Consider the following 13,702-nt stretch of genomic DNA (forward strand, 5'->3'; position numbering starts at 1 on the left):
ATCAGGGCGAGCCCTATGGAAGGCGCGGACCAAATCAGTCGCATGAACATCGGAGGCGACCACCCAGGAATTGTCCTCCTGACCATAACCCTTCCACTTAACCAAATACTGGAGTTTGCGTCTGGAAACACGAGAATCCAAGATCTTTTCAACAACATACTCCAATTCTCCCTCCACCAGCACCGGAGCAGGAGGTTCGACCGAAGGAACAACAGGCACCTCATACCTCCGCAACAACGACCGATGGAACACATTATGAATAGCGAACGATGCTGGGAGATCCAAACGGAAAGATACAGGGTTAAGAATCTCCGAGATCCTATAAGGACCGATGAACCGAGGCTTGAACTTAGGAGAAGAGACCTTCATAGGGACAAAACGAGAAGACAACCACACCAAGTCCCCAACAAGAAGTCGGGGACCCACGCGGCGACGGCGATTAGCAAACTGCTGAGTCTTCTCCTGAGATAACTTCAAATTGTCCACCACCTGATTCCAAATGTGATGTAGCCTGTCCACCACCACGTCCACTCCAGGACAATCCGAAGACTCCACCTGACCAGAGGAAAAACGAGGATGAAACCCCGAATTACAAAAAAAAGGAGAGACCAACGTGGCCGAACTAGCCCGATTATTAAGAGCAAATTCGGCCAGTGGCAAAAAAGCAACCCAGTCATCCTGATCAGCAGAAACAAAACACCTCAAATAAGTTTCCAAGGTCTGATTAGTTCGCTCCGTCTGGCCATTCGTCTGAGGATGGAATGCAGACGAGAAAGACAAATCAATGCCCATCTTGGCACAAAACGTCCGCCAAAATCTAGACACAAACTGGGATCCCCTGTCAGAAACGATGTTCTCCGGAATCCCATGCAAACGAACCACGTTCTGAAAAAACAAAGGAACCAACTCAGAGGAGGAGGGCAACTTAGGCAAGGGCACCAAATGAACCATCTTAGAAAAGCGGTCACACACAACCCAGATAACGGACATTTTCTGTGAAACCGGGAGATCAGAAATAAAATCCATGGAAATGTGCGTCCAAGGCCTCTTCGGGATGGGCAAGGATAACAACAACCCACTAGCCCGTGAACAGCAAGGCTTAGCTCGAGCACACACTTCACAAGACTGCACAAAGGTACGCACATCCCTAGACAAGGAAGGCCACCAAAAAGACCTGGCCACCAAGTCTCTTGTACCAAATATTCCAGGATGACCAGCCAACACAGAAGAATGGACCTCGGAGATGACTCTACTGGTCCAATCATCCGGAACAAACAGTCTTTCTGGTGGACATCGATCCGGTTTATCCACCTGAAACTCCTGCAATGCGCGTCGCAAGTCTGGGGATACGGCGGACAATATTACCCCATCCCTAAGGATACCAGCAGGCCCAGTGTCTCCAGGAGAGTCAGGCACAAAACTCCTGGAAAGAGCATCTGCCTTCACATTCTTTGAACCTGGCAGGTATGAAACCACAAAATTGAAACGAGAAAAAAATAACGACCAACGAGCCTGTCTAGGATTCAAACGCCTGGCAGACTCAAGGTAAATGAGATTCTTGTGATCAGTCAAGACCACCACGCGATGTTTAGCACCCTCAAGCCAATGACGCCACTCCTCAAATGCCCACTTCATGGCCAAAAGCTCCCGATTACCCACATCATAATTGCGCTCGGCGGGCGAGAATTTTCTAGAGAAGAAAGCACATGGCTTCATCACCGAGCCATTAGAACTTCTCTGTGACAAAACCGCCCCCGCTCCAATCTCGGAAGCATCAACCTCCACCTGAAAAGGAAGTGAAACATCTGGTTGACACAACACAGGAGCAGAAGAAAACCGGCGCTTAAGTTCCCGAAAGGCCTCCACGGCCGCAGGAGACCAATCAGCAACATCAGCACCCTTTTTAGTCAAATCAGTCAAAGGTTTAACAATACTGGAAAAATTAGCAATGAACCGACGATAAAAATTAGCAAACCCCAAGAACTTCTGAAGGCTCTTAACAGATGTAGGTTGTGTCCAGTCACAAATAGCCTGAACCTTAACGGGATCCATCTCAATAGTAGAAGGAGAAAAAATGTACCCCAAAAAATAAATCTTCTGGACTCCGAAGAGACACTTTGAGCCCTTCACAAACAGAGAATTGGCCCGCAAAACCTGAAACACCTTCCTGACCTGTAGAACATGAGACTCCCAGTCATCAGAAAACACCAAAATATCATCCAAATACACAATCATAAACTTATCCAGATATGCACGGAAAATATTGTGCATAAAGGACTGAAAGACTGACGGAGCATTGGAGAGTCCAAAAGGCATTACCAAATACTCAAAATGGCCCTCAGGCGTATTAAATGCGGTTTTCCACTCATCACCCTGTTTTATCCGCACCAGATTATACGCACCACGAAGATCTATTTTAGTGAACCACCTAGCCCCCTTAATGCGAGCAAACAAATCCGTAAATAATGGCAATGGATACTGGTATTTGACTGTAATCTTATTCAGAAGGCGATAATCTATACAAGGCCTCAGGGAACCATCTTTTTTTGCCACGAAAAAAAAAACCTGCTCCCAGAGGGGACGAAGATGGACGAATATGTCCCTTTTCCAAGGACTCCTTAATATAATTCCGCATAGCAGTATGCTCTGGCAGTGACAGATTAAATAAACGACCCTTAGGGAACTTACTGCCAGGAATCAATTCTATAGCACAGTCACACTCTCTATGAGGAGGGAGCGAATTGAGCTTAGGCTCCTCAAAAACATCCCTATAATCCGACAAAAACGCAGGGATCTCCGAAGGAGTAGATGAAGCGATAGAAATCGGAGGTGCATCATCATGAACCCCCTGACATCCCCAGCTTAGCACAGACATTGTTTTCCAGTCCAGGACAGGATTATGAGTTTGTAACCATGGCAGACCAAGCACTAGTACATCATGTAAATTATACAGTACAAGGAAGCGAATCACCTCCTGATGAACGGGAGTCATGCGCATGGTCACTTGTGTCCAATACTGCGGTTTATTCATAGCCAATGGTGTAGAATCAATTCCCTTCAGAGGAATAGGAACTTCCAGAGGCTCTAGACTAAAACCGCAGCGTTTAGCAAATGACCAATCCATAAGACTCAGGGCAGCGCCTGAATCCACATAGGCATCGACGGAAATGGAAGACAGTGAAAAAATCAGAGTCACAGACAAAATGAACTTAGACTGCAGAGTATCAATGGCAAAAGATTTATCAACCCTTTTTGTGCGTTTAGAGCATGCTGATATAACATGAGCTGAATCACCACAATAAAAACACAAACCATTTTTCCGCCTAAAATTTTGCCGTTCACTTCTGGACTGAATTCTATCACATTGCATAGACTCAGGTGCCTGTTCAGAAGACACCGCCAACTGGTGAACGGGTTTGCGCTCCCGTAAACGCCGATCAATCTGAATGGCCATAGCCATAGACTCATTCAGACCTGTAGGCGCAGGGAACCCCACCATAATATCCTTAATGGCCTCAGAAAGACCATTTCTGAAGTTTGCAGCCAGGGCGCACTCATTCCACTGAGTAAGCACCGACCATTTCCGAAATTTCTGACAATATATTTCCGCTTCATCATGCCCCTGAGAGAGGGCTAATAAAGCCTTTTCAGCCTGAATCTCTAGGTTAGGTTCCTCATAGAGCAATCCCAATGCCAGAAAAAACGCATCCACACTGAGCAATACAGGATCCCCTGGTGCCAATGCAAATGCCCAATTCTGAGGGTCGCCCCGTAGGAACGATATAACAATCTTGACCTGTTGAGCAGGGTCTCCAGAGGAGTGAGATTTCAAAGAGAGAAACAATTTACAATTGTTCCTGAAATTCAGGAAGGTAGATCTATCTCCAGAAAAGAACTCTGGAATAGGAATTCTAGGTTCAGACATGGGAGTGTGAACCACGAAATCCTGTATGTTTTGAACCTTTGCCGCGAGATTACTCAGGCTGGTAGCCAAACTCTGGACATCCATGATAAACAGCTAAGATCAGAGCCATTCAAGGTTTAAGAGGAGGTAAGAAGCAGCTAGACAGCAATTAAGGGCTAGGCAGCAAAACTCTGAAGGAAAAAAAAAAAAAAAAAAAATTTCCCTTGAACACTTCTTTATCTCCTGCTTCAGCCCAAACAATTAACACTTTGCGGGCCGGCTATACTGTCATGAATCCCCAATGGCTAGGGATAACACAGGATAAGCAAAGTATAATAAATATCGGACGAGCTCTAGGGTGATGGAACCTGGGCTGACCGCTGCCCTACGCCTGACAAACGCAACTAGAGATAGCCAGGGAGCGTGCCTACGTTGGTTCTAGACGCCACGCACCAGCCTAAGAGCTAACTAGTACTGCAGAGAAAACAAAGACCTCACTTGCCTCCAGAGGAATTAACCCCAAAGGTATAGTTGCCCCCCACATGTATTGACGGTGAAATGAGAGGAAGGCACACACATAGAGATGATGTATATAGCTTTAGCAAATAGAGGCTCGCTGAAAACTAGAAAGCAGAATGACACAAAAGGGAACTGAGCGGTCAGCAAAAAACCCTAATCAAAAAAACCATCCTGAGATTACAAGAACCCATGTGCCAACTCATGGCACATGGGGAGAACCTCAGTCCACTAGAGCAACCAGCTAACAAAGAGACATTCTAAGCAAGCTGGACAAAAAACCAAACAACTGAAAATCAGCACTTAGCTTATCCTGAAAGATCTGGGAGCAGGTAGGCAGGAACCAAACAGAGCACATCTGAACACATTGATAGCCGGCAAGGGAATGACAGAAAGGCCAGGTAAAATAGGAAACACCCAGCCTCTGATGGACAGATGGAAACCAAAGGCCGCAACCCACCAAAGTCACCCAGTACCAGCAGTAACCACCAGAGGGAGCCCGCAAACAGAATCCACAACACCCATCTCTTCAACCTATCACTAACAACTGTTTTCCCTTCAAGCTTTAAACATGCCTCAATCACACCTATCCTCAAAAAGCCCTCTCAGTCTTGACCCATCCTCTGTATCTAGCTATCGCCCTATATCACTTCTCCCCTATGCCTCAAAACTACTGGAACATGTCCATCTTGAACTGTCCTCCCATCTATCTTCCTGCTCCCTCTTCGACCGCTTTCAATCAGGCTTCCGGTCACACCACGCCACTGAAACTGCCCTAACTAAGGTCACCAATGACCTATTAACCGCCAAGAGCAAGCGGCACTACTCTATCCTCCTCCTGGACCTGTCCTGTGCCTTTGACACAGTGTACCATTTCCTGTTACTGCAGACCCTCTCATCCCTTGGCATCACAGACTTGGCCCTATCCTGGATCTCGTCATACCTAACTGACCGGACATTCAGCGTTCCCCACTCACACACCACCTCCTCACCTCGCCCCCTATCTGTCGGAGTCCCGCAAGGTTCAGTTCTAGGGCCCCTGCTCTTCTCATTTACACCTTTGGCCTGGGACAGCTCATAGAATCTCACGGCTTTCAGCATCATCTCTATGCTGACGACACACAGATCTACATCTCTGGACCAGATATCACCACTCTACTAACCAGAATCCCTCAATGTCTATCCGCTATTTCATCCTTCTTCTCCGCTAGATTTCTAAAACTTAACATGGACAAAACAGAATTCATCGTCTTTCCCCCATCTCACACGACCTCCCCAACGAACCTATACATTACAGTAAATGGCTGCCCACTCTCCCCAGTCCCACAAGCCCGTTGTCTTGGGGTAATCCTTGACACTGATCTCTCCTTCAAACCACATATCCAAACCCTTTCCACTTCCTGCCGCCTCCAACTCAAAACTATTTCACGGATCCGTACATTCCTAAACCAAGAATCTGCAAAAACCCTAGTCTATGCCCTCATCTCCCGCCTCGACTACTGTAACCTCCTGCTCTGTGGCATCCCCTCTAACACTCTCGCACCCCTCCAATCTATTCTAAACTCTGCTGCCTGACTAATCCACCTGTCCCCCCGCTATTCCCAGGCCTCTCCCCTCTGTCAATCCCTTCACTGGCTCCCCATTGCCCAGAGACTCCAGTACAAAAGCCTAACCATGACATACAAAGCCATCCACAACCTGTCTCCTCCATATATCTGTGACCTCGTCTCCCGGTACTTTCCTGCATGCAACCTCCGATCCTCACAAGATCTCCTTCTCTACTCCCCTCTTATCTCCTCTTCCCACAATCACATACAAGATTTCTCTCGTGCATCCCCCCTACTCTGGAACTCTCCACCACAACATATCAGACTCTCGCCTACCATCGAAACCTTCAAAAAGAACCTGAAGACCCACCTCTTCCAACAAGTCTACAACCTGCAGTAACCACCGATTGACCAAACCGCTACACGACCAGCTCTACCCTCACCTACTGTATCCTCACCCATCCCTTGTAGATTGTGAGCCCTCGCGGGCAGGGTCCTCTCTCCTCCTGTACCAGGTGTGACTTGTATTGTTCAAGATTATTGTACTTGTTTTTATTATGTACACCCCTCCTCACATGTAAAGCGCCATGGAAAAAATGGCACTATAATAATAAATAATAATAATTATACTGTATGGACTATGGGATACATTATACTGTATGGACTATGGGGTGCATTACACTGTATATGCTATGGGATGCTTTACACTGGGCTATGGGGTGCATTTTACTGCATGGACTATGGAGTGCATTATACTGTATATGCTATGGGATGCATTACACTGTATGGGCTATGGGGTGAATTACACTGTATATGCTATGGGATGCATTACACTGTATATGCTATGGGATGCATTATACTGTATGGACTATGGGGTGCATTACACTGTATATGCTATGGGATGCATTACACTGGGCTATGGGGTGCATTATACTGTATATGCTATGGGATGCATTACACTGTATGGGCTATGGGGTGCATCATACTGTATGGACTATGGAGTGCATTACACTGTATAGACTATGGGGTGCATTATACTGTATATGCTATGGGATGCATTACACTCTATATGCTATGGGATGCATTATACTGTATGGAATGGGATGCATTACACTGGGCTATGGGGTGCATTATACTGTATATGCTATGGGATGCATTACACTGTATGGGCTGTATGGGCTATGGGGTGAATTACACTGTATATGCTATGGGGTGCATTACACTGTATGGGTTATGAGGTGCATTATACTGTATGGACTATGGCGTGCATTACACTGTATAGACTATGGGGTGCATTACACTGTATATTCTATGGGATGCATTTCACTATATGGACTATGGAGTGCATTATACTGTATATGCTATGGGATGCATTATACTGTATGAGCTATGGGGTGCATTATACTGTACGGACTATGGGGTGCATTATACTGCATATGCTATGGAATTCATTACACTGTGTGGGGTGCATTATACTGTATGGACTGTAAAGGAAAATAGCTCCTCAGCAGTATACACCCACCTATTGGCACAAAGCATGTCAGTTAGTGTCAAAGCAGTAGGAGCCAAAAAACAAAACTACGTACAAGCCCAACAAAAGGACACATAGGCCCAACATAGGCACAAAACCAGGGAGGGTGCTGTTTCCCCCAATGAAGGCTCCAAGAAAGATTTTACGGTGAGTACCAAAAATCCCTCTTTCTTTATCGCTTCACTGGGGGACACAGGTAACAATTGGACATCCCAAAGCAGTCCTTGAGGGTGGAAACAGAGTAAGCGAAAAAGAAAATGGATTTAGGTCAGACAGTGTGCAACCGCCGCCTGCAGCACCATCCTTCCCAGGCCTGCATCAGATGAGGTATGGGTATGAACCTTGTAAAGCCTCACGAAAGTGTGCAAAGACCAGGTCACAGCCTTACAAATCTGCAAAGCAGAGGCCTGGTGACGGACTGCACAGGAAGCCCTCCACCGCCCAGGTGGAGTGAGCCCGTACGCCCGGAGGATGTCTGTCCTGAACGCGATATGCCTCCAGTATCGTCAAATGAATCTAACAGGCGATGGTGGACTTGGAAGCTGAAAGCCCCTTACAAAGACCCTCAGAAATGACAAACAAGGCATCAGAGTGACGAAAAGAAGCAGAGGCTGGGCAGAAGGGAAGGGCTGTGAATTGATGGTGTTTCTCATGGATAGTGAAACGGAGAAAACTCTTCTGCTGGACACAGACAGGAATGTGGAGATAAGTGTCCTGAATGTCCACAGAGCAGAGGAACTCCATCCGGAGGACCGAACGTAGGGACTCCATCCGGAAATGACGGATCCGAACGTGATGGTTCAGCCGATTTAGATCCGCCCTTCTTCAGAACCACAAAGAGATTGAGTAAAACCCTGAAAAGCATTTGTGCAAAGGAATGGGTACAATAACTCCTGTCTGTAGACGGGAGTAGACAGCCTGAAGAAAACCTGGGACCTGAGCTGGGAGTCTTCGTGGACGAGACTGGAATAAACATCTTCCTGGAGAAGAAAAGTCGATTTTGTAGCCTGAAGTCACAATCTCTCTGACCCAGGAGTCATCGACCACTGACAACCAGGCATCCCAAAAAAGTAGAAGCTGGCTTCCCACCCTGGAGGAATTCCCAGGTGGGGGTAACCAGTCAGGTTGAGGAAAACTTGTCGGAACAAGACCCTGAGGGTTAGGAGGATCTACCTCTTGGACACAAGTGAGGAGCCGTTTTGAAGGAGAGCTTCTTCCTCTCTCTTTGAGCAGGTGAGCGGTCCTGGGGGCGGAGGAAGTCCCTGGAGGAGAAAAGGGCCGAAAGGAACAAAACTGAAGAGATTGCTTCCTACTAGTCATTTATAGACTTAGATTGGGGAAGGAAAGTACTTTTGCCGCCGGTAGCATCCAAGATTATTTGATCCAGCTTGGATCCAAAAACAGTCTAGAACCTTGGAAGGACAGGTCAGTGAAGGACTTTTCAGATGGTGGATCCGCATTCCAAGCTTTAAGCCAGAGAATACGGCATATGGCAATGATGTTGCTGGTAGCCCGGGTGGAACAACAGGCCGCATCCAAGGAAGCTGCCAGATATTTGCCAGCGTGCGCAGTTTGGTCTGCCAAATTGGCCAGCTCGTCTGGACACAATTGCATCAAATTCCTCCTGGTTTTTAAAACGTCCGGGAGGGACGTTTTGCTCGTTTGAAGGAGACGGAATGCTCCTGGACAGGGGTCTCATCCTCTTGAACATTAAGGGTCTGCGCAATGGCCAAAAAAAGGCTATGAACCATATCTTGCAATTTTGATCCGCATCAGAATCAGAGTCTGACAGGGAATCTGCATCAGACCCCAGAGAAGCCTCAGAAGATGGGATAAGGAGTGCATCCTAAAGGATGTAGAGGGGCCCGGAGAGCTGGACAGGGCTTGTTTCCTTGATTTAGCCCCTAATCTGTCGCTATGAAGTTTGCAGTTAGGTGCATGCGAATCACTGTGAGAGGTGTTCGGAGCATTGATGGTGGCAGACAGGTTAGGTAGTCACTCTAGGACCTGGACCAGGGACTGTGACACCCTGGTCAAGTCAGAAACTGATTGTGACGTAGCAACGGCCCACTGCGGAGGAGGGGGTGTGCTCTCATCCCGGATAGTGGGTGACTCCTGAGATGCAGGCATGGCAGATGGACTGCAAGACTGGCAGAAAGGTGAGGGCTGACCTGAGGGCCACTTCTTAAAAAAGGCACAGGCGTTTCAAGGGGCAGGAAAGGGCCTCCCCAGAGTTGGGCATAAATGGAAGCTTTGCAGATACTGCTGTGGAGGACCAAAGGAATAGGGTAGAACAAAAAAGTGCAGAGCCTACCCCAATGTCAGCTACGATCCAGCTGAGGCAGGGTGGTCTGCTGTGTCCCACTGCAGGTTGTGTGTCCGCAGAACTGTGGCTGAAGGGAACGATGAGTGCAGGCTGATACAGGCTGCAGAGAAAAGATGGAGGAGTCCAAACACTGAGGGAGGTGGTCGGCCAGGTGAGATGGCGGGAAGGACAGGAACATACCTAAAAAGTGAGTCTCAAATCCTTCTTCGCCCCTTGAAGATAACATCAGGAGCCCCCGGGTAGGAGAGGGTCATTGGACTAAGGTATCCTCCTTCCCGCACCGTCCTGGGTCCAGTGTTATGATCCGGTGACCTTGGAGCCGCATGAAACTTTCTCTGGAGTCGGTGGAACCTGTACTGACCGCAATCCTGAACTAACACCGCAACTAGAAGTAGCCGTGGGGTGTGCCTAACACGAACCTAGACACCTCAACACAGCCGGAGGACTAAATACCCCTATAGAGGGAAATAGGAATGCTACCTTGCCTCAGAGCAGACCCCCAAAGGATAGGCAGCCCCCCACAAATAATGACTGTGAGTAGGAGAAGAATAGACACACGCAGGTAGAAACAGGATTTAGCAAAAGAGGCCACTCTAGCTAAATAGGAAAGGATAGGACAGATTACTAGGCGGTCAGTATTAAAACCCTTCCACAAATATCCACAGCAGATAATACAAAAAGTTCCACAATCTAACTAAAGACATGGAATGTATATCTGCCACTCCAGAGAATCCAACAAGACTGAGAAAATACTGACACAATCGAAGCTGGACAAGAAAACACAAAGAATAGCACTGAATTGTGAAGCACACAGCATGTGTGCCACAGAAAAAAAAACCCAGACACTTATCTTTGCTGATTTGGCAGAAAGACAGGAGGAACCAGGCAGAGGTCCATAACCTCCCAAGAACAATTGACAACTGGCAAGGACAAATGAATCCTGCACGCCTAAATACCCCAGTCAGAACTGCAATCAGCAGATACACCCGACCAGGGCTGCAACTCAGGGGCAACTGCATTACCACCTACAACCACCGGAGGGAGCCCAAAAGCAGAATTCACAACAGTACCCCCCCCTTGAGGAGGGGTCACCGAACCCCCACCAGCGCCCCCCGGCCGATCAGGACGAGCCAGATGAAAGGCACAGACCAAATCAGCAGCATGGACATCAGAAGCAAAAACCCAAGAATTATCCTCCTGGCCATAACCCTTCCATTTGACAAGGTACTGAAGCCTCCGCCTCGAAAAACGAGAATCCAAAATCTTCTCAACCACATACTCCAACTCCCCATCAACCAAAACAGGGTCCGGAGGATCAACAGAGGGAACAACGGGCACCACATATTTCCGCAATAAAGATCTATGGAAGACATTATGGATAGCAAAAGAGGCCGGAAGCGCCAATCGAAAAGACACCGGATTAATAATCTCAGAAATCCTATAAGGACCAATAAACCGAGGCTTAAACTTAGGGGAAGAGACCTTCATAGGAACATGACGGAAAGACAACCAAACCAAATCCCCAACCCGAAGCCAGGAACCAACACACCGACGACGGTTAGCAAAACGTTGAGCCTCCTCCTGAGACAACACCAAATTGTCCACCACATGAGCCCAAATCTGCTGCAACCTGTCAACCACAGAATCCACACCAGGACAGTCGGAAGGCTCAACCTGCCCAGAAGAAAAACGAGGATGAAAACCAAAATTACAAAAAAAAGGCGAAACCAAAGTAGCCGAACTAGCCCGATTATTAAGGGCAAACTCGGCCAATGGCAAAAAGGCCACCCAATCATCCTGATCGGCAGACACAAAGCATCTCAAATAAGTCTCCAAAGTCTGATTAGTTCGCTCGGTCTGGCCATTTGTCTGAGGATGAAATGCAGAAGAAAAAGACAAATCAATGCCCAGCCTAGCACAAAAGGCCCGCCAAAACCTAGAAACAAACTGGGAACCTCTGTCAGACACAATATTCTCAGGAATGCCATGCAAACGAACCACATGCTGAAAAAACAACGGAACCAACTCTGAAGAGGAAGGCAATTTAGGCAAAGGCACCAAATGAACCATCTTAGAAAACCGGTCACAAACAACCCAGATAACCGACATCCTCTGGGAAACCGGAAGATCAGAAATAAAATCCATAGAAATATGCGTCCAGGGCCTCTCAGGGACCGGCAATGGCAAAAGTAACCCACTAGCACGGGAACAACAAGGCTTGGCCCGCGCACAAGTCCCACAGGACTGCACAAAAGAACGCACATCACGTGACAAAGAAGGCCACCAAAAGGACCTACCAACCAAATCTCTGGTACCAAAAATACCAGGATGACCAGCCAACACAGAACAGTGAACCTCAGAAATCACTCTACTAGTCCATCTGTCAGGAACAAACAATTTCCCCACAGGACAGCGGTCAGGTCTATCAGCCTGAAATTCCTGAAGAACCCGCCGTAAATCAGGGGAAATGGCAGAAAGGACCACCCCTTCTTTCAGAATGCCGACCGGTTCAAGGACCTCAGGAGAATCAGGCAAAAAACTCCTAGAAAGGGCATCAGCCTTAATATTCTTAGAACCCGGAAGATACGAAACCACGAAATCAAAACGGGAAAAAAACAAGGACCATCGAGCCTGTTTAGTACTCAGCCGTTTGGCAGACTCGAGGTAAATCAAATTCTTATGATCGGTCAGGACCACAATACGGTGCTTAGCTCCCTCAAGCCAATGTCGCCACTCCTCAAATGCCCACTTCATAGCCAACAACTCCCGATTGCCGACATCATAATTGCGTTCAGCAGGCGAAAACTTGCGGAAGAAGAAGGCACACGGTTTCATCAAAGAACCAACAGAATCCCTCAGACAAAACGGCCCCTGCCCCAATCTCAGAAGCATCAACCTCAACCTGAAACGGAAGAGAAACATCTGGTTGGCGCAACACCGGAGCAGAAGTAAATCGGCGTTTAAGCTTCTGAAAGGCAGAGACAGCCGCAGAGGACCAATTCGCCACATCAGCGCCTTTTTTCGTCAAATCAGTCAAGGGTTTAACCACGCTGGAGAAGTTAGCAATGAAACGGCAATAAAAATTTGCAAAACCCAAAAATTTCTGAAGGCTCTTCACGGATGTAGGTTGAATCCAATCATGAATGGCCTGAACCTTAACAGGATCCATCTCCATAGATGAGGGAGAAAAAATAAAGCCCAAAAAAGAAACCTTCTGACCCCAAAGAGACATTTAGACCCCTTCACAAACAAAGCATTGTCACGAAGGATCTGAAATACCATCCTGACCTGTTCCACATGAGACTTCTAATCATCGGAAAAAATCAAAATATCGTCCAAATATACAATCAAGAATTTATCAATATAAGTCCGGAAGATATCATGCATGAAGGATTGAAAAACAGATGGAGCATTAGTGAGCCCGAATGGCATCACAAGATATTCAAAATGGCCTTCGGGCGTATTAAACGCAGTTTTCCATTCATCACCCTGCTTAATACGAACAAGATTATATGCCCCCTGAAGGTCAATCTTCGTAAACCAACTAGCCCCCTTAATCCTAGCAAACAAATCGGAAAGCAGAGGTAAAGGGTATTGAAACTTGACCGTGATCTTATTCAAGAGGCGATAATCAATACAAGGTCTCAAGGAGCCATCCTGCTTAGCAACAAAGAAAAAACCTGCTCCCAACGGTGAAGAAGATGGCCGAATATGCCCTTTCTCCAAAGACTCCTTAACATAACTCTGCATGGCGGTATGTTCAGGCACAGACAGGTTGAAAAGTCGGCCCTTAGGAAACTTACTGCCTGGAATCAAGTCTATCGCACAATCACAGTCCCTGTGCGGTGGAAGGGAACTGGACTTGGGCTCATCAAATA

The sequence above is a fragment of the Ranitomeya variabilis genome, chromosome 6, assembly GCF_051348905.1.
Source record: "Ranitomeya variabilis isolate aRanVar5 chromosome 6, aRanVar5.hap1, whole genome shotgun sequence".
Classification (NCBI taxonomy): Eukaryota; Metazoa; Chordata; class Amphibia; order Anura; family Dendrobatidae; genus Ranitomeya; species Ranitomeya variabilis.